This window comes from Canis lupus, chromosome 10 (genome assembly GCF_011100685.1).
Source record: "Canis lupus familiaris isolate Mischka breed German Shepherd chromosome 10, alternate assembly UU_Cfam_GSD_1.0, whole genome shotgun sequence".
Lineage (NCBI taxonomy): Eukaryota > Metazoa > Chordata > Mammalia > Carnivora > Canidae > Canis > Canis lupus.
In genome coordinates this window covers 70,540,067-70,553,318 of record NC_049231.1, presented here as the reverse complement: position 1 = coordinate 70,553,318, position 13,252 = coordinate 70,540,067, and positions in this window count along the sequence as shown.

The window sequence follows — 13,252 nt, the reverse complement described above, 5'->3', positions numbered from 1 at the left end:
GTAGGATTTACTAAACCATTCCCAGCTTACGACATTGCTGAATGCAGCTGAACTGACATTACAGAGAAAGACTAGTGTCTCTGGAAAACCCGCCAGCTCAAGGCAGCCCTGATCAACACAGGTGGTGCTGAGCACGCACAGGAAACAGAGCAAGTCGCAGGGGTTCGAACCCTCCCCGGGGCGCATGCACAGTTGGAGCTGGCAGTGTGGCCAGAAATGCAAGGCGAGGCTGCTATGTTTTAGACGTGTTTGCCCTGGGCCAGGCACTGTTCTACGTGCTTGAACCCTCTCAATGTCTCAGTGAAGCCGGAACGATTATGAAGCCCATTCTGCAGGTAGGGAAACAGAGGAACGCATGTTAAGTAACTTACCCGAGGTCACACTGACCGTGCTCCATCATCTGTGTAAACACCCTCGCTTTACTTTACTGAAACCCTCTTGTAGTAATACTTAATGATTCAGTGCTTAGGCTATAATGAAGAGAAACTCTGGTCACGGGTAAAGAAATGGAATCTTCTGGACAGGTCCGTCAGTGCCCTGGAAGACACAGGACAGGACCTGCCTCTGGGATGGGCTGTCCATCCGGGGGCTCCGGGGAGCCTCACCGCTGGAGACTCTACTTTGGAATCCCTGCTCTAGGGTGACGGGCACTGAGGAGGGCACTTGACGGGGTGAGCTGGGGGTCTTATGCTAGACGTTGGCAAATTGAATTTAAATTAAAAAATGCAAAAAGTAAAAAAAAAAATTTTTTAAATTAGAATTCCTGCTCTAGAGGGTGAGCCTGACGCCTCTCCCTCCAAAGGCTCCTCCACGTGATTGAGACTGGTTCTGCCCGGCTCCTACCAGAGCCGGCTAACCTCTGCTCCTCCGGGGTGTCTCGCAGCTCCTTCCAGCACCTTCGTGCTGGGTGGACCCTGGGGAGAAGGTGGGTCTGGGTCAGGGACGCAGCGGTGCTCAGAGCTGGTCCCCCCACACTGGGCAGAGCTTGAGACCTGCGGCCCTGCTCCTGAAGTGCAGGTGGGACCACAGGCCTTCGGACGACCCAGGCCTTCCCTGACACTTCCTACATGCCGGAAAGGTGGGGGAGTGTTTGCGACCCCATTGACTGGGGGTCCTCTCCTCAGGCCCTATTATTTCCAATCGTGACACAGTCTCAGGACTTCGCAGGACACCCGGCTCCGAGGCATTGCTTTGTTAAAAGTGTGTCGGAGGCGCAGAGTGGAGGGAGGTGTGGGCGTCCTGGTGGTGCCGGCTGCTCGGCTCGGCTTCACTCTCGCAGGGGGCCTCCTCGAACCCACCAAGCTGGAGCCGGAGCCGGGGTTCCTGACCGCTGAGATCACGTCATACGTGGCCCCTGCCCTCTCCTCCTGTAGAAGAGCTAAGACTCGGGAAGCAGGCGGGCGCAGCTCTCCCCAGGGGTCAGGAAGGCAGCCTGCCGGCCAGATAGCAAAATGCGCCGTAAAAGTAAGCACAGGAAAAGATATCCAACATCGCTAGCCATTAGGGAAAGGCAAATCTAAACCAGGAGGGACACCTATTAGCACAGCTAAAAACAAAAAACACCGTGAGCGTCAAAGGCTGGTGAGGATGCGAGCAAGGAGGCCTCATCCACCACCGGTGGGAATGCGGAGGTGCGGCCGCTCCAGAAAATGACCTGGCAGTTCCTGAAAGACTGAAGCCTACACTTAGCATGGCCCTCGGTGCCCATACTCCCGGGCATTTGTCCTAGAGGAGCAAATCTTGGGTTCACACCCAAACCTGTGCGTGAATGTTCGTAGCTGCTGCTGTATTTATAACAGGCCCCCGTGGAAACAGGCCAAGTGTCCTCCAGGAGGCGAGCGCTTAAGCAAACTAGGTCCCGCAACACATGGGATATTACTCGGCAATAATGGAATGACTCCTGACAGACAACAAACTGGATGAATCTCCAGGAAATTCTACTGAGTGAAGAAAACCAGAGTTGGTTCCCAAGATCACATACTGCATGAGCCCATGTGCACGACGCTACCGCGAGGTCGGACCCAGAAAGGAAGAAAACAGAGGCAGGTTACCAGCGGTGAGGGAAGGGAGGTACAACCATCAAGGAGTAGCATGAGGAAGGTCCTTGATGGTGACAGACCAGCTCTTGATTCGTGGCGGTGGATATGCCGATCTATAAATGTAAAGCGTCACAGAACTATATATAAAGGCTAAAAAATGAGTGCGTGTACAGACGGGTGAAATTCAAAGATCTGTGGTCTAGTCAATTACATCATATTGATGTCAATTTCTTGCTTTTGATAATGTTTTATGGATATGTAAAATGTCACTTTTGGGACAAGGTAGGTCATGGATACACAGGGCTTCTCTGTCAGGACCTCTCTCTACTATTTTTACAACTTCTTGTGAGTCAAAAATTATTTCAGAATGAGACATTTAACAACAAGAACAAAACATGAAGCTACAATGAGGTTTTGTTCCAGAGATGGACAAATCCATTGGTGGAAAAAATATAATAGAGTTTCCCTGCGTGCCTGGTGGCTCAGTGGTTGAGCATCTGCCTTCAGCTCAGGTCGTGATCCCGGGGTCCTGGGATCTAGCCTCACTTCAGGATCTCTGTGTCTCTCATGAATAAATAAATAAAATCTTAAAAAAAAAAGTTTCTCCAAAGTGCCTCCTGTAATTTTCAAGGTGACTTAAAATGGTACATAAATAAACATTTATCCAATCAAAAGTTATGCACTTAATGTTTACTAGGAACAAATTTAAACCTATGATTTTATGTGCTTAGAACGAGGCAGAAGTAGATAATCTTAAAATGTATTATGTTAAAATATTAAGTAAATAAATGGGACATACATATAACAGAAATGGTGAAGATGATATTCAAATGACTGAAAGTCAGAGAACAATGGAATCGAGGTGCACAATTGGACCCACGCATATATATATACACACATATATATATTTTTAAGATTTTTTTATTTATTCATGAAAGACACGGAGAAAGAGGCAGAGACACAGGCAGAGGGAGAAGCAGGCTCCATGCAGGGAGCCTGATGTGGGACTCGATCCCGGGACCCCAGGATCATACCCTGGGCTGAAGGCAGGCGCTAAGCCATTGAGCCACCTAGGGATCCCCCCCACATATATATTGATAGTTTGTGATAATGGGAGCTTTCTCAATGGAAAAAGGTCTAGTCAATAAATGGAATTAAGCAGATTGGTGACTATAACTTATCTATTTGAAATAAAATTAAGTTAAATTCCTGTCTTTCATCATAAGAGACAATCATTTTCAAATGGATTACAGAGAAAATCATAGACTATAAAATGATAAAAGCACTAAAAGGAAATGTAGGATGCTATTTTTATAATCCTAAACTTGGGAAGAGCAAGATATAAAACTAGAGCTGCAAAGGAAAGACAAACAACTATATTACAACCATACTATATTAAAGCCAACACCTTTTGTATGATAAAAGCACCAAGACCAAGGTAATTTAAAAAAATTGAAGAGAAAACTTCTTTAAATGGTAAAAAGAAATTATACAATGCAATGATAAATATTTTTAAAAAGGGAAATAGTCCAGTAGAAAAGAATGGTCAAATAATTTATCTGGCCTATTTACAGAAAAAAATGCCAAATGACCAATAAACATGAAAAATGAGCACAGCTTCACAGAAATTAGGATGACACCAACTCACACAACAATGAAAAATCATTCATCTCCTATAGGACTGGAAAGACATTAGTGAATGGTTAATAAATCAATAATGAACTGTAGGGGATTCCACACTCGCACTCAATGTAGGACTGTAAGTTGTCACCACCTTTTAAGCCTGTATTTGTCAAGATTAAAGATGCACATAACTTTTGCCCTAGCAATTTTATTTTAGTAGGTACTTATCCAGAAAAGCACACACTCATGTGCTCCAAAGTATATATAAGGACATTTGCTGCAGTGGTGTTCAAAATATTGAAAATCTGAAAGCAACCTCAAGGTTCCCACAAAGGAAATGGCTCAACAAATTATGGTAATTCATACTACAAAACAGTGCAGCAATTTAAAAGAATGACCAAGTGTCTATATGAACTTACATTAAGTGAAAGAAAGTGATATGATAATATATGCAGTAAAATCCTACTAGTTGTAAATTAAACAACTATACATATTCAAATATTCAACATATATTTAATGAGCACCTACTAAGTGCCAAATACTATTCCAGGGTTTAGGGATAGAGAAATGAGCAAAATAAGCAAGGTCCTTGCTTCCATTGACCTTGTATTGCGGACAGAGAAAAACAATAAATTTAAAAAATGAATGTGTATGTAACGACAACTGCTGGGAAGACAATAAAACAAGGTAAGAGGATATTACTGACCTTCTCCAAATAACTAAAACCAACCACTACAGTGTGTGTGTGTGTGGGGGGGTCTATTCTAGCTATAATGGTCAGAGAAGGCCACTCATCAAAGTTTAGTGGAGAAATCATGAATGCTGTTCACCAGTGTTTCCAACTCCACCCAAAGCACATGGTAGGGTTGCAGTAATTTTCTCCCCTTTGAAATTAGATATGACCATATGACTTATTTTAGCCAAAAAGAAGAGTTCACCTTCAGATGAACCTTTAAAAACCGGTTCATAATTTGCCACACCTCTTTCCTCTCACTGTCATGGTCCTGGAAGCAGGAGTCAGGATGGAGCATCATCAGCCTGGATTTCTGAGTACCAAGGTGAGCCTGTGCCCACGGGTGATGCCCTTATCATGTGAGTGAGAAGTACATGTGTGCTTTATTAAAACTCTAAGATTTAGGGTTGTCTCTAGCCCATCCTTGTTGACACAGCCTCCTTACCCAAATTGTTCCTTTTCTGGGTGGAGTTTGAGGGAGGAAGCATCAAGAAGGAGGGACAGCTTTAATTGCAGGGCCTCTTTGTGGGTACAGTTGTTAGCATGAAAATGCATGCGTCTCCTGCCTGAGTCTTGCTGCCTTCCTGGTCTCCTCAAAGAAGAGTGAGTCCTAGAAGAAGGGGAGAGGGTGATTCTGTCCGAGGAGCCTTGGCTTGAGCGTGGTCATCTCTGTCTGATGATAGTGATGATAGTGAGCCAATGCCCCTGACCTCTAGAACCAAATATTATCCCCTCCTGGTCCTTCTCCTAGGAGACACCCACAAAGTTCTACCTGATTTCATCTCCTAACACCTGCGGAGTTCCTTTACACAACAAGCTGGTAATATACTGATTTTTAAGTGTGACAAGGTCCTTCCTGCCTTAATCTATAATGTGATTATTATAAAAATTCCTTATGGGGGATCCATGGGTGGCTCAGCGGTTCAGCGCCTGCCTTCGGCCCAGGGCGTGATCCTGGGGTCCTGGGATCAAGTCCTGTGTTGGGCTCCCGGTGTGGAGCCTGCTTCTTCCTCTGCCTGTGTCTCTGCTTCTCTCTATGTCTATCATGAATAAATAAATAAAATATTTTTAAAAATTCCTTATGGAAGATTCATCAAGTTTATTGGGAAAAATTGAAAATGGAAGAATAGTGAAGAAACAAGGTGAAAAAATGAAGAGAAAATGCTTGCATTACACCCAGCAGAACATATTACACGTTTACAGCAACTAAAATGGTATGATGCCGGCACAAGAGTCTGGAAGCAATCCATGCATACATGAGAATTTCTATAAAGAAGACATTTCAAATTAGCAGGAAGAAAGGATTATTAAAGACCTGGCTTTTGGACAATTTGCTCATTATTTGGAATAAAGTAACTTATCTCTCTGCATGCAAAAACAAACATAAGATACATGAGCACTGGGGATCCCTGGGTGGCTCAGCGGTTTGGTGCCCGCCTTCCACCCAGGGCGTGATCCTGGAGTCCTGGGATCGAGTCCCATATCAGGCTCCCTGCATGGAGCCTGCTTCTCTCTCTGCCTGTGTCTCTCAGTCTGTGTATCTCATGAATAAATAAATAAAATCTTTTAAAAAAAAGATACATGAGCATTTTTCACATAAAAATAAGCTCTAGGGCACCTGGGTGGCTCAGTTCATTAAGCCTCTGCCTTCCACCTTAGGCCACGATCCCAGGGTCCTGGGATGGAGCCCCCATGTCAGGCTTGCTGCTCAGCGGGGAGTCTGCTTCTCCCTCTGCCCTCTCCCCCTCCCTGCTCGTGATCGATCTCTTTCTCTTGCTCTCTCTCTCAAATAAATAAATAAAATCTTTTTTTAAAAGCTCTAAAAATTGAAGAAAACCAGACAAAATTTTAAAAGGAAAATAAATGACAGATTTGAGGCCCTAGTAATAAAAGCTTATTTATGCAGGATAAGAGAAAGTTAAAAGACAAATGATAGATTAGGAGAAAATATTCATAATACATGCAGAGCAGAGTCCTAAAGTCTGGTACTCACAAAAGTCTTTAGAGACTGATGAGTAAAGTCAAGCACTGGGAAACTAAGCAAATTATATGAAAGGGTTATTCAGAGAAGAAGAAATGCAAGTGCCTAATAACTATGAAAAAATACTCAAGCTCAGAGGGAATCCAGGAAAAATGAGTTAGAACAGCAAATGAGATAGTTTTTTCTTTTTCCAGATGCCATATTTTGCCTATCAGACTGTGGAAAATGTGCTGGCAAAGATGAGGGAAAATATGGGTTCTCTCAAGTACCATTGTTAAGAATACTTTTAGGGGACAATTTCACAACACCTAGCCAAATTAAAAACTGCATAATTTCATTGTCCTAGAAATTTTATGGAGGTTTCTACTCCAGAGAAATATTGATACACTTTGATATACTTTATTTTTTTTAGAAAAATATAGGGAAAAATTGAATGTTTATCAGTGGAAAAATGTACCTGTGTACATTTTTGTTTGGTTTGTTGCAAAGCCTGTGAAGAGCTTTCTAACAAAGAACTAAAAGCCCCAAAAGAAATGGCCATTAGATATGATTACAATTTAAATTTAAATTCAGAAAAAAAACTTACAGCAAAGTTTTAAAAAATAAAATGATTTAGGCATATTTGCAACACATGTCACAGAAAAAGGGATTCTTTAGTATAAAAAGAGCAATCACAGCTATAAGGAAACAATAAACCAACAGAGAAATAGCTGAACACATGAATAAAAAATTCCAGAGGAAAGTAAAATGAATAAGTACATGAATATATGCTTAACCTCATTAGTAATGAAAAATGCTAACAAAAATATATATATTTTTTCACTTGAAAAGATCTCACTGTAAAAGATTCAGCATACTCTGGGTTGGAAGGATGAGGGAAATGGCACATTTATACACAATTGCTAGATTTTTTGGCATGAAATATCTATCATAACTTTAATATGATATACGTGAACTCAGCCATCAGAAAGGATGAACACCCACCATTTGCTTCGACGGGGATGGAACTGGAGGGTATGATGCTGAGTGACGTAAGTCATTTGGAGAAGGACAAACATCTTATGGTCTCACTCATATGTGGAATATAAGAAATAGTGAAAGGGACCATAAGGGAAGGGGGGGAACTGAGTGGGAAAAATTAGAGAGGAAGACAAACCACAAGAGACTCCTGATCTGGGAAACAAAGGGTTGTAGAGGGGAGGTGGGCGGGGGACGGGGCACTGAGGAGGGCACTTGATGGGATGAGCCCTGGGTGTTATACTATATGTTGGCAAATTGAATTTACATACAAATTTTAAAAACAGCTAAGAAAAAAATATATGTGCTTATTATTTTAAACATTTTATTATGAGAAATTTCATACATATACAAAATGAGAATAGTGTAATGAGCTCTGATATACCTATTCCCTAACTTCAACAACTATAAATTCAGGAACAATCCTGTTTCTCTCTAGCCTCATAATTTTAAGATATCATATCATCTCACCCAGAAATATTTCTATATGTATCTCTAAAAAAAACTTCCTTTAAAAAACAACCACAATACTGTCACAACCAAAAACATTAACAATCATTCCTTAATATAAAAAAGTCCTACTTGTTTACACATTTTTTCAGATTGTCTCATAAATGAGATATTTATTTATTTATTTATTTATTTATTTATTTATTTATTTTAAAGGAGACTTTTAGAAACCATCTGTCCAAATTAGGATATAAAGATGTTCACTGATGCACTGTTTGCAGTAGTGAAAATGTAGAACAACCTAAGTACCCATCAATAGGGGACTGGTTAAATTATTATTTATTATTTATTTATTTTTTGGGGGGGGACTGGTTAAATTAATTTTATCTGCAGAACAGAATATCATGCAGTTGTTACAAAGAACAAGGCATGCTAGACAGCAATCTTTCTACAAATGTTTATTAAATGAAAAAAATTTTGCAAAAGAATTCCCACTTTTGTAATATATAACTTACATATTTATACTTTTCAACTACTGGAGAAAGTTTGGGAAGTTACATCCTGGGAATGTACATGCTTTATGGGGGGGGGGGAATGAAGATGTTTTAATTTATACATGATATAGCAAAACAGCATGGTTGGTTTTGTAATTAGAAAGTTATTTTATAGGTCAGAAAATAAAAGACATCAAAAACAAATTAGAAGGAAATTATAAACTTTTTAAAAAAACTGCAACACATATGGAAAGCACTAAGCAACTATCCTTAACAGAATTCTACAAATCAATAAATAAAGGAATATTTAAAAATTGGAGGTGATCAAGGAAATGAGTTAATAACACCAGAAGAAATACACTGGCCAATAAATACGGAAAGATCATCAACTTCACTAATAATCAATGAAATAAAAATTAGAATGCCAATGATGTACCACTTATCTCCTATTGATAAGTATAAGTGACACATATTGGTACTACTTACCACGGTTTAACAAAGGTAATAAAGATATGTAATGCCCAATATGGGCAAAGGGAAAGGGTGAAGGTAAAAGTAGCAAACTTTTCCCTCCAAAGAATAATTTGACGGTATCTATCAAGATATAAAGTATAAGCTGTGATGGCAAGATCTGGAGGTACAAGCACTTTCAGGCATTGCTGCTGGGACTAGGGGGGTGGGGAGAAGGGCGGTGTACCATCTAGAAGGCAATTTGGCATTATCTTCTAAATTACAAACATACCCAGTAACCTGCCTTCAAGAACTTCTCTGGCACATGTGGAAATGACCAAGAAGAAGCTTATTTATTGCAGCATTGTATATAATAGCAACATCTTAGAAAAAGGCTAAATGTCCACCAATGGGACGTGGGTTACACAACAAACATCATGGTCCAGTGTAAATGGAATACTATGCATCTGTGAAAAACCAAACAAGAAATTCCTTACATCCCCAAAATATATTGGTAAGTGAAAATAGCAAGGTGCAGAAAAATATAGAGATGTCACCGTAGGAGTAAAACAAAATAAAAGCAAGAAAAAGTAATATAGCAGCCCTGACTTGCAGAAGCAGGAACCGGTTTTGTAAGGACAAATTAGAAAGTAAAAAGTGGTGCCTTAGAGCCGGGTGGGAACTGGAAGACAGCCGGCAGGGATGGGAGATTTTTCACTATATACGTAAAATAGCAACACAACGTCTTGATGTTCAAATCATAGGAGCTAATTACTGTTTTCGAATCCAACAAAACCCGTTTTTAAATGTTGTAGTGTGTGTAAACCTTTTGAGGCACTGAGGGGAATCATCTCGTGGAAACACTCAAGTGCGCAAAGGCCCACGCCTTGAGAATTTATCCCCAGTGTTTATATTGAGGATAAAACACCTGGACCGTCTCCCCAGAGGCTGGAATTCGGCTTTCCCCACCAAAAGGTCAGTCCCGGAACAGCAGAAACGGCTGACCCCAAAGATGACCCCTGCGGACTGAATTTGTTTAAAAGGTAAGTTGCAAAACAGCTCACGTCATAGGATCCCGCTTTTGCTAATGTGTGTGAGAGGGGAAAGCTCCTGGAGCACGCAGCTGAGGCTGGGGACCGCGCCCTGGAGCACGCACCTGACACTGGGGACTGTGTCCCCCGGACACGCACCTGAGGCTGGGGACCGAGTCCTGGAGCACACACCTCACACTGGGGACTGCGTCCCCGGGCACGCACCTGAGGCTGGGGACCAAGTCCTGGAGCACGCACCTGAGGCTGGGGACCACGTCCTGGAGCACACACCTGAGGTTGGGGACTGCGTCCCCCCGGCACACACCTGAGACTGGGAACCGAGTCCTGGAGCACGCACCTGAGACTGGGCACTGCGTGTCCCCCCCCCCCCCCCCGCAGCCCCCTGCCGCTCGGTTGGGCTTGGTTTTGTTCTCTGACATGCGCGCGTCTCGCCTTTGGAAGTCAGTCCTCGACCGCCCCGTCTACCATGCGAGCCCGGCTCCGCGTGCCTGGGTCCCCGAGCCCCACGAGCGGGAGTGGACGCGGCCGCAGCAGGAGCAAAACGGCGAGCACACCCGGGCCCTGGGGCTGGAGGCCACTGGGCTGAGGGGGGGGGCGGGGGGGGGGCGGACTTGCCCAGTGGTTTCCATCTCACCACTACCCATCCCGCCGCCCTCCGCCTCGCAGGACCCCCTGCCCCGGCTGGAAGGCACTAGGCCGCTGCCCGGCCCTGGGGACCCAGCTACGAGTCAAAGAAACATATTTGAGGTTTTCCAAGTTTTTCATTTCGGTGATTCCCAAAGTCGAGGGCTGCATAAGATTCCAAAAGTACGGCCGGCGTTGGAGATTTTATATTTTAACAATTATCCTTGTGGCACCATCACCGGCTCATGGAAGGAACAATACTGTAAGGTCAGAAAACGAGGACCCTCTCCTCTCAGCGCGGCCTTGTTCCGGGGAGTCTTCGACGCAACGAGATGCGAGACGTTGGCAGTTCTGCCTCCTTCCATCCATCGCGGCTCTACCGTGTACCCTGCGCGGGGACAGTTGCCTTAGAGGACTGCGGAGATCCCGGACTCGGGGCGCGGTGACCTCTTCCCGCTCCTGGTGCGGCAACAAAGGAACTGGGCTCGGGCCCTGCCTCCCCGAAGTTAGCAGTTAGCGGGGGGAGCCTCCGACCACCGGCCCCATCGGGGCCACCGCGGGCGGGTCGGGAGCCCTGCACTTCCCGGGGTTCAGAGGGGGTCCTGGCTGGGAAGCTGAGCACCAGCAGCCCCCGACAGCCGGCCGGGGACACATTCACTGACGTGTGTGGAAAGAACCTACAAGTGAAGGGCGAGACGGAGGGAGCAGCGGGGAGAGAGGGATGGTTCCCGACACCGCAGCGGCCCCAGGAGCCAGCACCTAAGTACCGCGACCCCACTTCACCCCCATCCCGGCGCTCCCTGCCCCGGCTTCCACAGCCCTCACTCCCCTGCTCTGTGGCCCAGATGCGGTCCTGGCGGCGCCACTTCTTTCCGCATTGTTTGATGCCACCCTGGCACCCTCAGCCACTCCAGCCTCCCGCCCGCCTGGATGGGGCGGCGGACAACCAGGGGCTCAGGGCACCCAGCTCCCAGGGATTCCTGGGTAGGTCCACTTTGCCTCGGTGTTCTCTATCGAGGTCCTCGAACGAGGGTAGGGAACTCAGCAGGATACAGTGCTCCCTAACTGGCTACCTGCTTTACAAGGTGTAAGGCCAATCCTTTTTCTTTTTCTCTCTTTTTTTAAATAAATTAATTTATTTATTGAGAGAGTGCAGTGGGGAGAGGAGGGGAGGAACACAGAGTTTCAAGTAGACTTTGCTGTGAGCCAGAGCCCAAAGTGGGGCTCAATCTCATGACCCTAAGATCAGATCAGGACCTGAGCAGAAACCAAGAGGGGGATGCTTAACCAACTTCCTCACCCAGGCGCCCCAGGCCAAGTTTTATTTTATATTTAGCAAGCAGGAAATAGAAGCAAAATTAACATGTTAATACCCCCCACCCCCACACCAAATACAAATCAAAAAGATATAGGGCGGGAGCTCAGGGCCCCTATGGCCCCAGGCTCCGTCAGGGTAATTGAGGAAATGGCTTAGAGCCAACAGAACCCAGGGACGCTCTCTCCCTGGTGCACAATGGGCCAACGCCCCAAACTGATGCCATCCATCCACCTATATCAGTCCAAGGACACACACCCCGGGGTCCCCAACCTGCCCTGCAAGTGCTCACTCACTGTCCCAGCCTTGGAACACAGACTCCTTGCCCTGTAGGGTGAAGGGGGTGGAGGTGCAGGTGGAGATGGAGGGGGTAGGGGGGCACCCAGACGTTCTGACCCTGCAGGTATGTGTATGTGTGTGTTTGCACATGGCCATGGGCACCCACACGAAGATGTGGTAGCAGGTTCATGGGCACGGACTCCAAGCCACCACCCAGAACAACAAAAATAGTATGAGAACACAGGAGCCTTGCACAGTTCCCCGAAATGAAAACAGTGCACACAAGACACATCAACAGGAAGACACATTTGGTTGCTGGGCAGCTTCTGTGCAAGCGTTGGGGTGGGGGTGGGGGTGGGGGTGGTGCAAATAGATAAAGGGAAAATAAAGAACCAACGTGATAGCACCCAGCCTAGACCCTTGTTGAGAAAGTGGGTCTTTCTGCCAAAACAAAGCAAAAGGAAAAACATTACAAAGCAAAACAATCCCAGGGAAATAAAAAAAAGAAACCTAATACACCCCCCCCAAAAGCCCCCAAACTAAAAATTAAAATAAACACAAAATTGCAGCATGCAGTCCTCTGCATGAAGGATTCAAACCTGCTGCCTGGGGCCTGGTCCTGGGTAATCGCATCTAGTAACAGACTAGTATAGTAGCCACGGTCCCGAGGTCCCCGAGGTCCAGGAGCTGAGACGCAGAACCCCATGCTCAGTTAGGTAGACCCGTCTGCCCCACCCTCCCTGTTGCCAAAATGCCCGCTGGACAAGCGGGCAGATGTGCCCCTGCGGAGCTGCTATGACTTGTAGGGTGAGGTCTGCGAGGTCAGGGCTGAGCCGCCGTAGGTCCAGTGGTTTCTGTAACTCCAAGTAGAAAGCGAGCAGATTCGGAGTGAACCTGAGCCCAGATGGGGAGTCTGCACCCCCAAGCCTCTCTCAGCGCAAGCCCCCATGCCTTGGCCCCCTGCCCAGCGTCTTCCATGAGTCTGGCAGTCAGCGTCCTGCCTGGTGACAGGATTGTGCAGTCTGTAAGCGTTCAGAGGTGCTGGTTCTGGGCCACACCAGCACTGCCCCCAGATTGGGGGTGGGGTCGGGCCTAAATTCAATGTCTGCCTTCCCGGGGAGAACTGCCAGCAGGAGTCGGAGGCCCTGGTCTTCCTGGGTTTAGCCACTCGTGCATCCCTCAAGCTCCCAAGTGA